Source organism: Schistosoma mansoni, chromosome 4 (genome assembly GCF_000237925.1).
Source record: "Schistosoma mansoni strain Puerto Rico chromosome 4, complete genome".
Taxonomy (NCBI): domain Eukaryota; kingdom Metazoa; phylum Platyhelminthes; class Trematoda; order Strigeidida; family Schistosomatidae; genus Schistosoma; species Schistosoma mansoni.
The window spans coordinates 8,070,300-8,084,036 of record NC_031498.1 but is presented as its reverse complement, the minus strand read 5'-3'; positions in this window follow the sequence as shown (position 1 = coordinate 8,084,036).

Sequence of the window (13,737 nt, the reverse complement as noted above, 5' to 3'; positions counted from 1 at the left end):
TCCCCCATGTAAGACATTGCAGTGTAGTTCGTCGCATGAATTCCGGGTGATGTTAACAATTCTCTCAGGAACTCCATGGTGCCTTCTTATAGTCAATGAAGTTGATGTAAAGTGACGAGTTACACTCAAGCGATTGTTCGACGATGATCCGTAGTATCGCGATTCGGTCTGTGCACAACCGGTCCTTACGGAATTCAGCCTGTTGATCACAACGTCGGGAGTCTACTGAATCTTTCATCCGGTTCAGCAAAACTCTGTTGAAAACTTTTCCTGATACTGACAACACTGTTATGCCTCCGTAGTTCTCACACTTGCTCAGATCCCCTTTCTTTGGTATCGTGTTGAGGTATCTTTCTTTCCAGTCCGTCAGCATTTGTTTCTCCGCCAAAATCTTCCTGAATAGAACGTGGAGTATGTTAACAGCTACTTCTATGTCTGACTTTAGTACTTCAAATGGTATATTGCAAGGTCCTGCTATTTTCTCACCATTCATTTGCCTGATGGCCATCCTGATTTGTTCGATCGTTGGTAGAGTGGCATCTATGAGGTCTGTAGGTGATGTTTCGATATCAAGTGGGGTCAATGGAGCTGGTCTATTCAAGAGTTCCTCGAAGTGTTCCAGCCATCTGTTCCTCCTGTCCCTGAGTTTCAGTGAATGGCTTGCCTTCCTTATCTTTGATCGGGGTCTCTGGTTCACTATATTTCCCTACCACTTTCTTCGTCGTGTCATATAGTTGTTTCATATTTCCTTCTCTTGCAGCTTTTTCCACTGTCGTTGCTAGGTCTTCCACATATTTCCGCTTCTCAGCTCAAATGCTTGGCTTCACTTGCTTGTTCACTTCTGTGTATTCAGCTTGTGCATTGAAATTCTCTGTTTTTGTTCGGCTGTTGTTAATTGCTGTCTTCTTGTTCTTCCTTTCATGAATCTTGTCTAGGGTTTCGATGGAGATTCATTCCTTATGATGATGCTTCTTGAGGCCCAGAACCCCCTGACATGTTAGAGTTAGTGCTTCTTTGATCCCTTTCCAGTTGTCCTCCATAATAGTTTCTTCTTCTTCCAGTAAATCTTGTAATGCTCGGAACCTGGTGTTGAGAGTGATCTTGAATTCGTTGAGTTTGTCAGTATGTCGAAGGAAGGCTGTATTGAAAGTTTGTAATGCTGTTTGTCAAGTTGTCCACTGCTCTTTTAGCTCAAGTTCCATTTGGGCAACAACCAGGTGGTGATCTGAAGCTATGACAGCTCCCCTCCTGGTTCTCACGCCTTCCACTGACCCTGTGAATCCCTCACTGATGTAAATATGGTCGATCTGATTCTGTGTAGCGTGATCCGGTGAGACCAATGTAGCTTTGTGTATGCGTTTGTGGGAGAATATTGTGCCGCTCGGTGTTGGGCATTCCGATGTTGGCGTTTAAGTCTCCCACCAAGATACTCAGACCATTTCCTGGACACTTGGCTATAATCGATTACAGCCTCTCGTAAAACTGATCTTTATCATCGTCACTGCTATTATTGGTCGGTGCATAACATTGGATAGCATCCATTGAGATTCCTTCCTTCTTTGTTTTGAATGATGCTTTGATGATTCTGCGTCCATCACATTTCCGTCAAATAAGTGCTTATCGTGCTTGTTCGAACAGCATCAAACAACTCACTGAGCATGTGTGGAGCATCTGCTTCTTCATGCATAGTGTGCGGAACCACCTCTCCCGGATCTAACCTTTTCCGTTCAGCTTGAGTTCAGTGGGTTTCACTGATTCCGAGAACCACCAAGTTGTGTCTCCTCATTTCCGTAGCTATTTGGTTGGTGTTCCCGGTCTCCTACATTGTCCGAACACTCGATGTACCTATGTTGATTGTTGCTGTGGTTGTTAGGAGGAGCATCCGTCTAGTGACCTTTTACTCATAAGTTTTTTCATCAGGGTTGCTTTCTATAGGTTTTGTTTGCTGTCCTCATGCACAACCCTTCTCCTTTACTGGGGTTTGGGACCGGCAGTAGCCATAGAAGAGTTACGGACAGAATTTAGAAAAAACACTGACTTATAATCTTGACATTTCGGCACAAACTTTTGGATTCACAACGGCTAATGTAATCGAGTGTCTAAACTACTCGCACGTACATTATACTAAGAAAAATATGTAATGGCTTGGGAGAGGCAGTAACCCTAGAACAGGTAAAGGTGGTCCTCACTCGTTTCTACTTATCGTAAGTCGCAGTATTCCGGAAATTTTTAGGGTGAAAGTAAATTTCAATACTTTTTGTTATCATAAGTAACCAGTGTTTATACTATCATCGGCCAACATTTTCCATTGAAATATTGTGATGCGATCACAAACGGAGTTAACGAAAAGTTAATAGAAACGAGGTTGGTTTCAAGGAATATTCTCGATGAAGAACAATAACTCTAGAGATTTATTTTGTCCGACATTTTTAATTATTCCATTACTCAGAACTTTTGGATGAATGTCAGTTTTTGAGTTTGATTCACGCATGTTTTTGCTGTAGTTTCGTTTCCACAATATTGTCCAGGGACTCACGTACACCATTAATTCATAATCATTACCGCAATGGTACTTGTGTATGAAATACTGAAGAGATGTTTCAAAATGTAGTTATTTAATGTAGACTACATGCTCAGTACACCAGTAACGGTCTGGCACACATCTTATAGAGGATAACTTTTGATTTAAGTAGTATCTTTAGTTAACCAAACCGACAGAGTTTCAAAAATTGGACGTTAGAGATATTGAATGTTCATTACAGACGAGGATTTCGAATACCTCAAACCTAAACCACAGATACTCCCGGGCAGCTTAAGTGAATAACGGTTTCGGGTAGGACATAGGATTCTCAGTTAAGAATAAAACTCCAGTTATTAAAGAGATGAATGGATATTTTGATGTCAAGAGGGAAGAACATTTTGAGATTGCTGTCATAGTTTATCACATTGTTTCTAGAGTTTAAAAAGATATTTTATAATAGATAGAGCCATGCACGGGGATTTAGGTTATAATAATCACTTCGAAAGGTTGACAGGTATTTAGTTGGTAGCCAAAATATGAAGTTGTATGACCAGTGGTCCGAAGTCCATGCAGTATGAAAACAGAACGAATCTAGTATGAGGAGAAGCTCAGTAGGAAAATCTGGAAATACTTAACTTATATGATGACACTTAAGTTAATTAGGTCTTACATAATCAGTACATAGAATGTAGAAGTTCTTTTTGCTAATATAACAATATATAAACTATTTGTCGATAGCAAATAATTTATCTAAATCACTCATTTAGTAAGTGTTTAGACTTTATGGTGATCTAAATAAGGGGTCGAGATCAAGCGGACATGCCGGTTTTGGCCTCCACACAGACCGAACAATCATCCCATCCTCTCGATAGCTAGTCTTGCAGTCCCACACTTGTCCATTTATACACACAATCAAATATATAATTCCTCCTACCTGTTTCAGTATCCTTTCTTATTACTCTCATGTTATAACTAACGGATGTTGTCTGCCTTCAGCATCAAGACCTTCGCATCAGAAATAAGAGCTTCTGACTTACCAAGTTACATGCCAGGTTTATTTGTTCATTCATTTCATGAGAATCGTTCATAGGTCTACAAAGTTTACTTTCTACAAGACCATAGTGTTTACAATTGTGGTCTTTGATGAAGATGACAAAGTCGAAGAGTTTCCAACCATTCGGGAGGATAGTTCACAATTGTTTCGACGTGACTGGAACGTTGCAGCCTGTTCATTCAAGTTTTGACCTATGAGGTAAACATTGTACTTGGGGGATAGGTTTGGAGTTTACTTATTCATCTTCTGGCATTCAGAATGAGAACTAAATCTAAGTAGCGACCACTTTGAAGTAGTAGTGGGGTTTGATAGGTCATTAGCTACAATAATTCCAAAGAAGTATTTTCCATAATTGCTAAGGGCATCAATATCTCATCTATACTTTATCCTGTTAGTATGATGGTGAAAATGTCACTATCCTACCGAATGTTTGTGGGGTTCATTTTCTATAATGTCTGAGGTGTATAGCCAATTCATACTACACTCAGCTATCAGAAGACTGTCTGCTAGACAATATTCTTCGCTGTTCGCAGTTCGAATCACGGAATAAAACATATGGTTCTCGACCGAACGTAATAAATATCAAGTTTGAAGGTCATCAAATTAAGACGAGGGTTTATTAGTTAGGACGAATATCTAGATAAATATTTTAGTAGTTACAGTAAGAGCACCTTAAGGACGGGAATTTTAGTCCTTACGTGATTTGCACTCCTCAAACTCTCGCTGTGTTCTTACACAACAAAAGTACGATTTTCGATCCAAAGAGTCCGTCTAGAGATTAATATTAGGTGGATTACTTTCTCAATCAAGTTTTAGCAAAGTTAATAGTTAACTGTGCTGTTGCCTCAGCTTACTATTCGGTCCCTATTGTTTTTCACTTCAAGGCTAGGTTTACGTGGTATTTGTACTGTCTAGTGATTCCTTTCTACTTGATTGCCCACTGATTTCGCATTCCAAATATAATATGTTCATTTGTGCTCATCTAATTCCGTATGGCTTAAGTTGCACTGTCTCGGTAATTCCTAGTGAGTACAAGGATTTGAAAACTTCTGACCATCATAGTTTAGCATGTCTTAACTTTTTATAGTACCTGTTTTTCTCCATTCTACCCATTTTGAGTCGATTGTTTTTTGTTTGACGGTCATAAACTTTTGCTAGGACCAATCCAACAACTCATTTTACACCATGGTCACAATGAACTCATGTAAGACACCTGAATACTGCTTTGCCGCCACCTGTGGTATTCAATGTGGCAAATGTAAAGGTTAGTCTCAAGAAGCATACCGAAAGAATTGTCAGCAGCCCCGAAAATAGGCAGTCCTAATAGATATAAGCCAATAAAGGCGTGCAATGAGGTGAAAAATAGGGTCTCCGACAACATTAGTATTGTTGGAACATGCATTATCCCTAGAGAAAATATGCTGAAACCCAGCACAGCCATAACACCGACGGTACTAGACCCACTGAAACCGTGTGTCCCCATCACAGACTCTGCAAACGTGGCTGTGGCCGCTAGATGTTCTAATTTAGAGGACTGGGCCTCCGTCAAGACAATTAAAAGGGATAGAATGTCACCAGCGAAAATGGTGAACATCTCAGGTGTCGCAAGAAAATCAGCTAATGAATCGACTGTGCAATCCATCTGTAAGACTTTTCAATCAGTCAGCCGAAAGTACGGGAATCCGGACCTCAATATAACTTCCATATAGAACGGAACCCAAATTCAACGTAGTCGAAAACCTGGGTAAGCAAATATAGTTCGGTATTCTTCTCTTATTGCCATGAACCTTAAAGACGGCTATAAAATTTCTTTTAGTCTGCAGAACAAAAGCGATATGATGTTTAAGAAAAGGAGGAGGCCCACACTTTCCAAAATTGAACCACTAACGTTTACAAAGATTACCCGAGGGAAGGATAACAAGCACCAAAATCATCCAAGACCCCGTGTGACGCTTACTAGCACTGCTGATGTGAAGGGTGTTATGCCGGCTGGTCACTTGCTGAACTCAGAAGGGGATGTGAGAATACTGCCCGATATATCATATTCTGAGCGCAATCTCACCGAGAGCATCCCTAAAAGAATTACGCGAGATGTTCATTCATGGGAGAAATATCATTGTCCGCGGACTCCGGTTATGCAGACTATCATCTACTAGAGTGAAGGTTCATAAAGCCATCGCTGAGGCTTAAAACATATTGACCCATTAATTGACGCGACTAATCAAGAAGGATGGGGTTTCTAAACCTTGGTAATGAAAATAACCTTCCCGTCCTATCAAATGGCAGCTGCTACTGTCGATGCACTCTATGTCGACAAATACCGGTTACGAAATGGAATTCGTATGCATCCGGATAGGCCACATAATTCAAGGATTGAGCACAAATGTAATTGAGAAGTGATTAATTCCACTTTCGGACTTCCATGATCAAGAAAAAGGTAGAAGAGACAAGGGTCACCAACTCGGAAGGTCCTGTTTAGGTAAACCGCCTGTTCATGCACATAAAGCTAATTAAAACAGACGGCACAAGGAAGCCCTCACGTTTCGAATTGGGAGCACGAACTGCCTATATAAGAACTCCGCAGGTCGGATGGATGAGTTGCATGAACTAAGTGAAGATAATGATACCCAAGGGATAGGGATATCTAGTGGCTCTAGATCTGACACCGAGGAGATCGTATGAATGATTGCTATGGAATTGTACTTATTTACTTGCGTCTCTTACTCTCAACAGAGCATAGACTGCCGACCAGCATTCTCCAACCCACTCTGTCCTGGGCCTTCTTTTCTAGTTCTATCCAATTTTTTCTCATTCTTCTCATGTCTATCTCCATTTCTCGGTGTGATGCGTTTTTGGTCTTCCTCTTCTCCTTCGGCCTTCAGGATTACATGTGAGGGCTTGTATTGTGATGCAGTAGGGTGCTTTCCTCAATGTGTGTCCTATCCACTTCCAGGGCTTCTTCCTGATTTCTTCCTCCACTGGAATCTGGTTTGTTCTCTGCCACAGTAGAATGTTGCTGATAGTGTCTGACTAACGGATCCGAAGTATTTTGCGTAGACAACTATTATTAAACACCTGTATTTCTGGATGACTGCTTTCGTAGTTCTCCAAGTTTCCATCCCATATAGTAGGAATTTCTTCACATTTGTATTGAAAATCCTGACTTTGGTGTTGGTTGACATTTGTTTGGAGTTCCAGATATTCTTCAGTTATAGATATGCTGCTCTTGCTTTGCCGATCTGCGCCTTCGCATCTGCATAAGATCCACCGTGTTCATCGATGATGCTGCCCAGATACGTAAAGGTTTTCACATCCTCCAGAGTTCCTCCGTCAAGTGTAATTCGATTGGTGCATGCTGTATTGTATGGGAGAGTCTTGCTTTTCCATTTGTTTATATTGAGGCCTACTGCTGCTGAGGCTACTGCTACACTGGTCGTCTGCTCTTGCATTTGTTGTTGAGTGTGTGATAGAAGAGCCAGATCATCTACGAAGTCTAGATCGTCCAGCTGCATCCTAGCTGTCCATTGTATCCCGTGCTTCCCTCCAGATGTTGACGCCTTCATAATCCAGTCGATCGCCAGGAGAAAGAGAAAGGGTGAGAGTAAGCAACCTTGCCTGACACCGGTCTTTAGTTCGAATGAGTCGGTGAGTTGTCCTCCATGGACGATTTGGCAGTTTAATCCATCATAGGAATTCCGTATGATTTTGACTATCTTCTCAGGTACGCCATAGTATCGAAGAAACTTCCATAGTGTTGTCCTGTCCACGCTATCAAATGCCTTCTCGTAGTCAATGAAGTTGATGTAGAGTGATGAATTCCGTTCAGTTGATTGTTGCACAATAGTCCGTAGAGCTGCGATTTGGTCTGTACACGATCGATCTTCACTGAAGTTATGGAATTATACGTGTCATCAATCCTCGTATATAATCATCGACTTAAATATCGTTGGTGAATAACGGAATCAAGCTAAATGCGAAAGTGAATTTTTGAATACTTGTTTTTCGCACAATCGTTGATCGTAATGTGAAGCAAAACGAAATGACGCGCAACTGAAAAGGTGAGTGGGCCAGTTAGATTGGCCCATGCGTGGCTCAATGTTTAGAGTCAGACTAAAAACAAGTTACAGACATATGAATAGAACAGGAAGTGCACACATGTACGCTCATATAAAATCGGTCGGTGTTGATGAGCAAATAATTGGCCAGGTCAAAATGTGAATCAAGAAGAATGAATAGACTGATCTGTCTGAAGGCTAGAATAAGCTGTGTGGGCTTGACATAGTACCAGCCCCTATCGATATCTGAAACATGGGCATCTTAGATAACGGACCGGGAGCAAGCAATATCCGATATGTCCTTGTTTCGCAACGATAGAAAAATAGGTGTGCAGGCGGAGCAGCTCTGTCCTTCAGTATCAGTTAGAGCTAACCGACAAATTTTCCTTCAATCCAAAGGGCTTATTCCGTCATGCAGCCTTTCTTTGAAAAACTAAAACCGGCACTGCTCAGTTGCTAAGTCCTTACAGACAAACCAAAAACGGCGGTAATGTGATTAACCTTCTGGTGGAACAGTAATTTCAAACATTCAACCGTCTCATATGAACTACATCGACGATAACTTCACCTGGAACTCAGCAGAACCCTCAGAAGTGAACCTGGGAGCTGGCTTGGCTTACGAGAAACTGCAGCATCAAAAAAAGACACTCCTGGTCCAGACATTGAGAGAAGCAGCTTCAATCTCGGTAAAACTGCTTGGTTCAATCTTCTCATATCCGCCAAACCGAGGCACTGTATCAGAAAATTGAAAGCTTCATATCTAAATAAACGACTTTTTAGGGTCAGGGTAAACTCAATTTTTTTTAGGCTACGGAACTTCTTAGTAGTTTCTTTCAGGATATAACACGAGGACCTCTTCTTTTCTTAATTTATTACTTCTAGCTGACGATGTGAAACTTTGGAGGGAAGTTCGCAACCAGGATGATAAGCTGGCACTTCAGAAGGACATGACTCGACTTCAAGGTTGGTTGGTTGACAAAGGACTTGCTTTTAACACTTTAAAGTGCAAAATCGTTCGCCTGAGACATGTTGCAGACTACGCATAGCACTTAGGTAATTCCACTCGAGAGGTATTTCAGGTTGGAAAAGATCTAAGAGTGTTAGTTACCTGTGAACTAGTCTTACAGTAATTGCAACAAAAATGTCTTTCAAGCAAACCTTGCACTGGTAACGTTGAAGCGCAAATTTTCGGCCAGTTCGACGGCAGACCATTTAGAGTATGGAAATATGGTGTCTCCTCCTTCACTGCAGAATACACTGGGGCACATCCAACAACGAACCACGAAGTCAGTTCGTGGACCGAAATGGAAAGACATTTCGCAGGAACCCCATACTCTCCAGAGTTTCCTTCCCGTTTTCTGTATGTTATGTCAGGGACTCGTGTAGCCCTGTCTTTATATTTTTCGGTCTTTTTTGATTGAAGCTTTATCGTTTTGCATCAGTTGAAATTTGCCTCTACTTCTTCATTGTGCTATTGAATAATATGGGACCGTTGAAAAGGTCATATTAAATATTCAAACCCAAGATCAGTGTGCAGGGCGGTTAGCTATTGTTTTTCTTCGGTTGTCTCCCGGTAACGTATGTTATCTGACTTCATCCTTGTAAATGGAGTTTCGGTCCCATTTTGTTGAACACATTTCTGTTGGTTCCCAGGTAGCGTTTAGTTTCCTACTTCTGTTTATAGTACATTGCTTTGTACCAGGGAAACATTTGACTGTTTAGTGGGTGAGTGACTTTGTCGGGGTATTTTAGTTCTCGTTACAAACTGTTATTTCTACATGGTGCTGCAAAAATGACGCACAAAATTCGTTTTTTTCTTTTTCTGTTGACTGTGGGTGACTCGAAGAAACTAGTACCTTAAAAAGAAGCCGAGCAGTGGTTTGGCCTAATCAAGTAAATCTTGGTTCTGCTGGATCTTTTCCTGAGTTCAAGTGAAATATCTTAATTATGGTCGTTACGTCGAGGAGGGTACTGTAGAGTGAATCGATCATCTAAATTCACCGTGATCACAGTTAAAAGTCAAGGCTTTTGTAGGGTCTGGACTTGTAGGTACTAGCTCACCATAGTGATTACTAACAAGACCCATAAAGCTACTCTGTCTGTTCGAAGTGCCACTTTTACTCCTTGGACATCCGATGATTTCTTAGATTGGGTTGTGTAACTAGATTATGGACTGGTGGCTTCGGCAAAATTTTACGGTAGAGGAAACTAGACTTGTACACTTCTAGTGTCCATTATCTGACTCCTTTACGACAGAACTATATTAAATCCAACAAAATAAATATCTTACTTAACTTTACGTATGTTGTGCTGACTAAGTATGTTTGAAAAAATAGCGTATAAAAAGTTGGATTCAAGTGTTTTAGGAAACATATACTTCAGACAGGCTAATATTGAACGACAGATATGCAACCAAAAGATTCAGCTACCGTATAAGATGTAATGTCTCCTGGCCCTAACCAAACCATCCAATAGGTAGGTCACTGAATGCCGGATAGTTTACCTATTCTCTTCAAGGTCATGGGGAGTCAATGTGCATTAAGCGATTACACTACATGGATTAGCCTGTGCGACAAAAATCACGCTCTGTTTCTTATATCCAATTCCACCAATGCAGTTTTGTAATTACATCATGCTTGCACTATACAGTCATCAAAGTAGTTGCAGTACTTGGACGCCACGGAAAGGCAACCCAAGTTAAGTATTAGCCACAAGGTGTGACTTCAACGTAGGCTAGAAGGTCACGTCATACACGTACAACTCGAGTAGACCTCAAACATTCACATAAATAGCATGCATTGGTGATCTACAAAGGCCTTGAGGTGCAGTAATGCACTGACTCAAAGAATGATACGGCGAATTAACTTCCATAACCCAGGTAAGAAAGACGAGTAGTGGATAGACACATACGTAACATCATACACATGGTCGAGGGTACATATAGATGACAAGATGACTTGAAAGATTGAAACGAATCACCTTTCCAAAAGTTAAGACAGACCGAATGGGTGTTTTACTCGGTATCTGACACCCGTTTGATCATGCGGAGATGTTATAAACATAAATGTATTTAAATCCATTTATTGCGTAGGCTAACGCTGTTAGTGTGACGGTGGTAATAAGAAGCCAAACACGGGTGACGTTCTGATGATTTTACTTCAAGCATTCGTTTATCCAGACAGACATTCTGAATAAGAAGCGGGTATAGCGGTAAATAAATCCACAAAATGAATGGTTGTATAAGTTTTCGACATTGATGCTGACCACGTTAGTTTTACTAGGCACACCTAGCTGAAGGCGCTCGGTCATGCATCCGCACCAGATAACACGTGGGTACGCCGTGCTACGCATCCTTCGCTACTGTTGGTCGACTTGGACTAAACGCTTCCTGATATATCTGTAGTCTCCTAAATAGATCTTCGAACCACTACATTTCTGACTTCTGATATGACTGGGTTGGTATACTTCTATTATAATGGTGTTATGTGTAGAGTCGTTGTCAAACTCTGAACAATTATGGCATCTTTTCGTGGAAGCGAATTATAGCGTAAAAGGCAGGTAAGCCAAATCCATTTGATCATGCATGACCCCAAATTTATTATCGAACTAAAAAGAGTTACGAAAATGTAATGAACGGGGTAAGCTATTAAAACACACGCTCATGTAAAAACGGTCAAGGTTAATAAGCCAATAATCAAAACATGACTTAAAAAGAATGGGCAAACCTGTCTGTTCAGCAGCTAAAATGACCCATGTGAGCTTGACATAGTACTGAAAAATGTAGATGTATGACAAAAATAATTGATACACACTGAAAACCAATCATACATATCAGGGGCGATAAGCGTCTGAAAGAGTAGCCGTTGAAGGCCACAGCAGATGAGATATGAACAACCAAGCTAGATAGGCTGAAAATATACGAGCAACATAGTGTGAACGTTGGACTATGAAAACCTAGTCTGTGCCTGACCAATAATTATCACTCAGTTTATTCTTGTAAAATTTATTGGTTCATTGTTATAAATGTAATACATATTGCATAAAGAAATTATTGTTTACACTACCTTGCATATTTGGGTTACGATAAGTTTCACATAAATTTTTGAAAAGTTGAGATGGTGTAGATATGAGAGTTAATTCCAGGTGGTATTATTTATGCATTATAGCTTACATTAATCATTAGGCTTTTTTAACTAGGCTTGAAAAAGCCGTTTATTTACAGCTACATATTCAGCGAATAAAGAGTTGCTTGAAGAACTTTTACCAATCTACATTCCTGTTTAATTAATGTCAATGGGTACTGATTAAAAAGTCACATCATAGGGTAAATTAGAGACAAAACCTGCATTTGATTGTGAAGACTACTAAACTGTCTAAGAAAATGAAAAACGTACCGAGTGAATGCACTCAGACTATATTCTTGAGGGTGCCACAGGTATTCGGAGTTTGACAACACTTCAACGAGCAGCACCTATTATGAATCGTATCCACCAAGTGAAATCAAAAGACAGAAGCGAGGAGGTTCGAAGATATATTTGATAGGTTGTCAATATATCGTAGATCGACTAATCTGATCTGGCAAGCGATTACAGGGGATGTTGAGCACGGTGTTTCCACTCGTGATCTGATATGGATGCATGACCGAGCGCCTTTAGCTAAATAAGTCCATTAAAACTAATGTAGTCAGCGGCCAATGCCAAAGACTTACAGAGCAATTGATTTTGGGAATTTATTTACCGTTACATTCTATTAACCCCCTACATTACAGTTTGGAGCTAGTCACTAGTGAGGACATAACTGTTATTAGTAACTCCCAAACCTATGGCGGCAAGTCAATTGCCAGTGGATTTCAACTCGCCTCCAGTATTAGACAGTTATTACCTTCAGGCAATGAATACGGTTTGTTCAATGTCGCGAATCAATTGAAGTTAGACATTAACACCGCTGGATGCTGGCACATTGATCTGCAGGCTAGGAGTTTGCGCACGAAATCGAACGTCCTGGACTTGATTTGCGCGCGGAGTAGTACATATGCAGTGGTGAGAAGCCCCATATTAGAATGAAACGACCATCCAGTGTCTCAAGATTTTCAATGATGGTTTAGTTAACATCAGTTCGTTAGTTCAAATGGTTCAAATGGTTGAGGACGGAATAGAAGAAGCTTTCGCTTAACGGGCTTCCGTGTCTAGTAGCAGTGGATCACCAATACCTCCAGGCAAAAACCTAGGTATATGAACGATAATAGAGGAAAAAAAGAATTTGGTAAATCATAATAATATGTTATCCTTAGTCCTTAAGAATAAGTCAAGTTTCCTCTTAAAGGACTCCTGGGAGGTCGCTTGGACTAGCTCAGTCGGCAGCGAATTCCAGCACTTGACAACTCTTACGGAGTAGAAGTTGTGTCTGCAGTCTGTTCTGCTATATAGGGTCTCCAATTTCTGGGTGTTACCTCTGAGGTTAGTGTTATGACTAAGCTTAAGAAGATGTTTAAGGGGATGACCAGAAGTATTAAAGATACTGTAAGTCATAAGAAGGTCACCTCTAAGACGCCTGTACTCTAACGGGTAAAGGTTAAGTGATTGGAGGCGCTCTTCGTAAGGTTTGAATTAGAGCCCCCGAACTGATTTCGTGGCTCGACGTTGTATACGTTCCAGAGTGTCCTTATCCTTTTGGAGGGAGGGAGGAAATACTTTGTTCCGTACTCTAAATGAGGACGAATAAAACTGTTGAAGATTATGTGGAAGGTTCTACCGTCAAACTGGCCAAAAATGCGCTTCAATGTTACCAGTGCAAGGTTTGCTTGAGAGGCGTTTTTGTCACAGTTCGCGTACGATTTCAGGTCATAGGGTACCAACACTCCTAAATCTTTTTCGACTTGGGAAACTTCTAGAGGGGAGTTACCCAAGTTATAACTATAGTCTGCAACATGTCTCAGATGGACTACTTTGCACTTTGAAGTGTTTAAGGTAAGTCCGTTGTCGTCTGCCCAACTTTGAAGTCGAGTCAGATCCTCCTGAAGAACTAGTATATCATTATGATTGTGTATCTCTCTCCAAAGTTTCACATCATCAGCAAAAAGCAATAAGTCAGATGAAACTTGTTGAGGA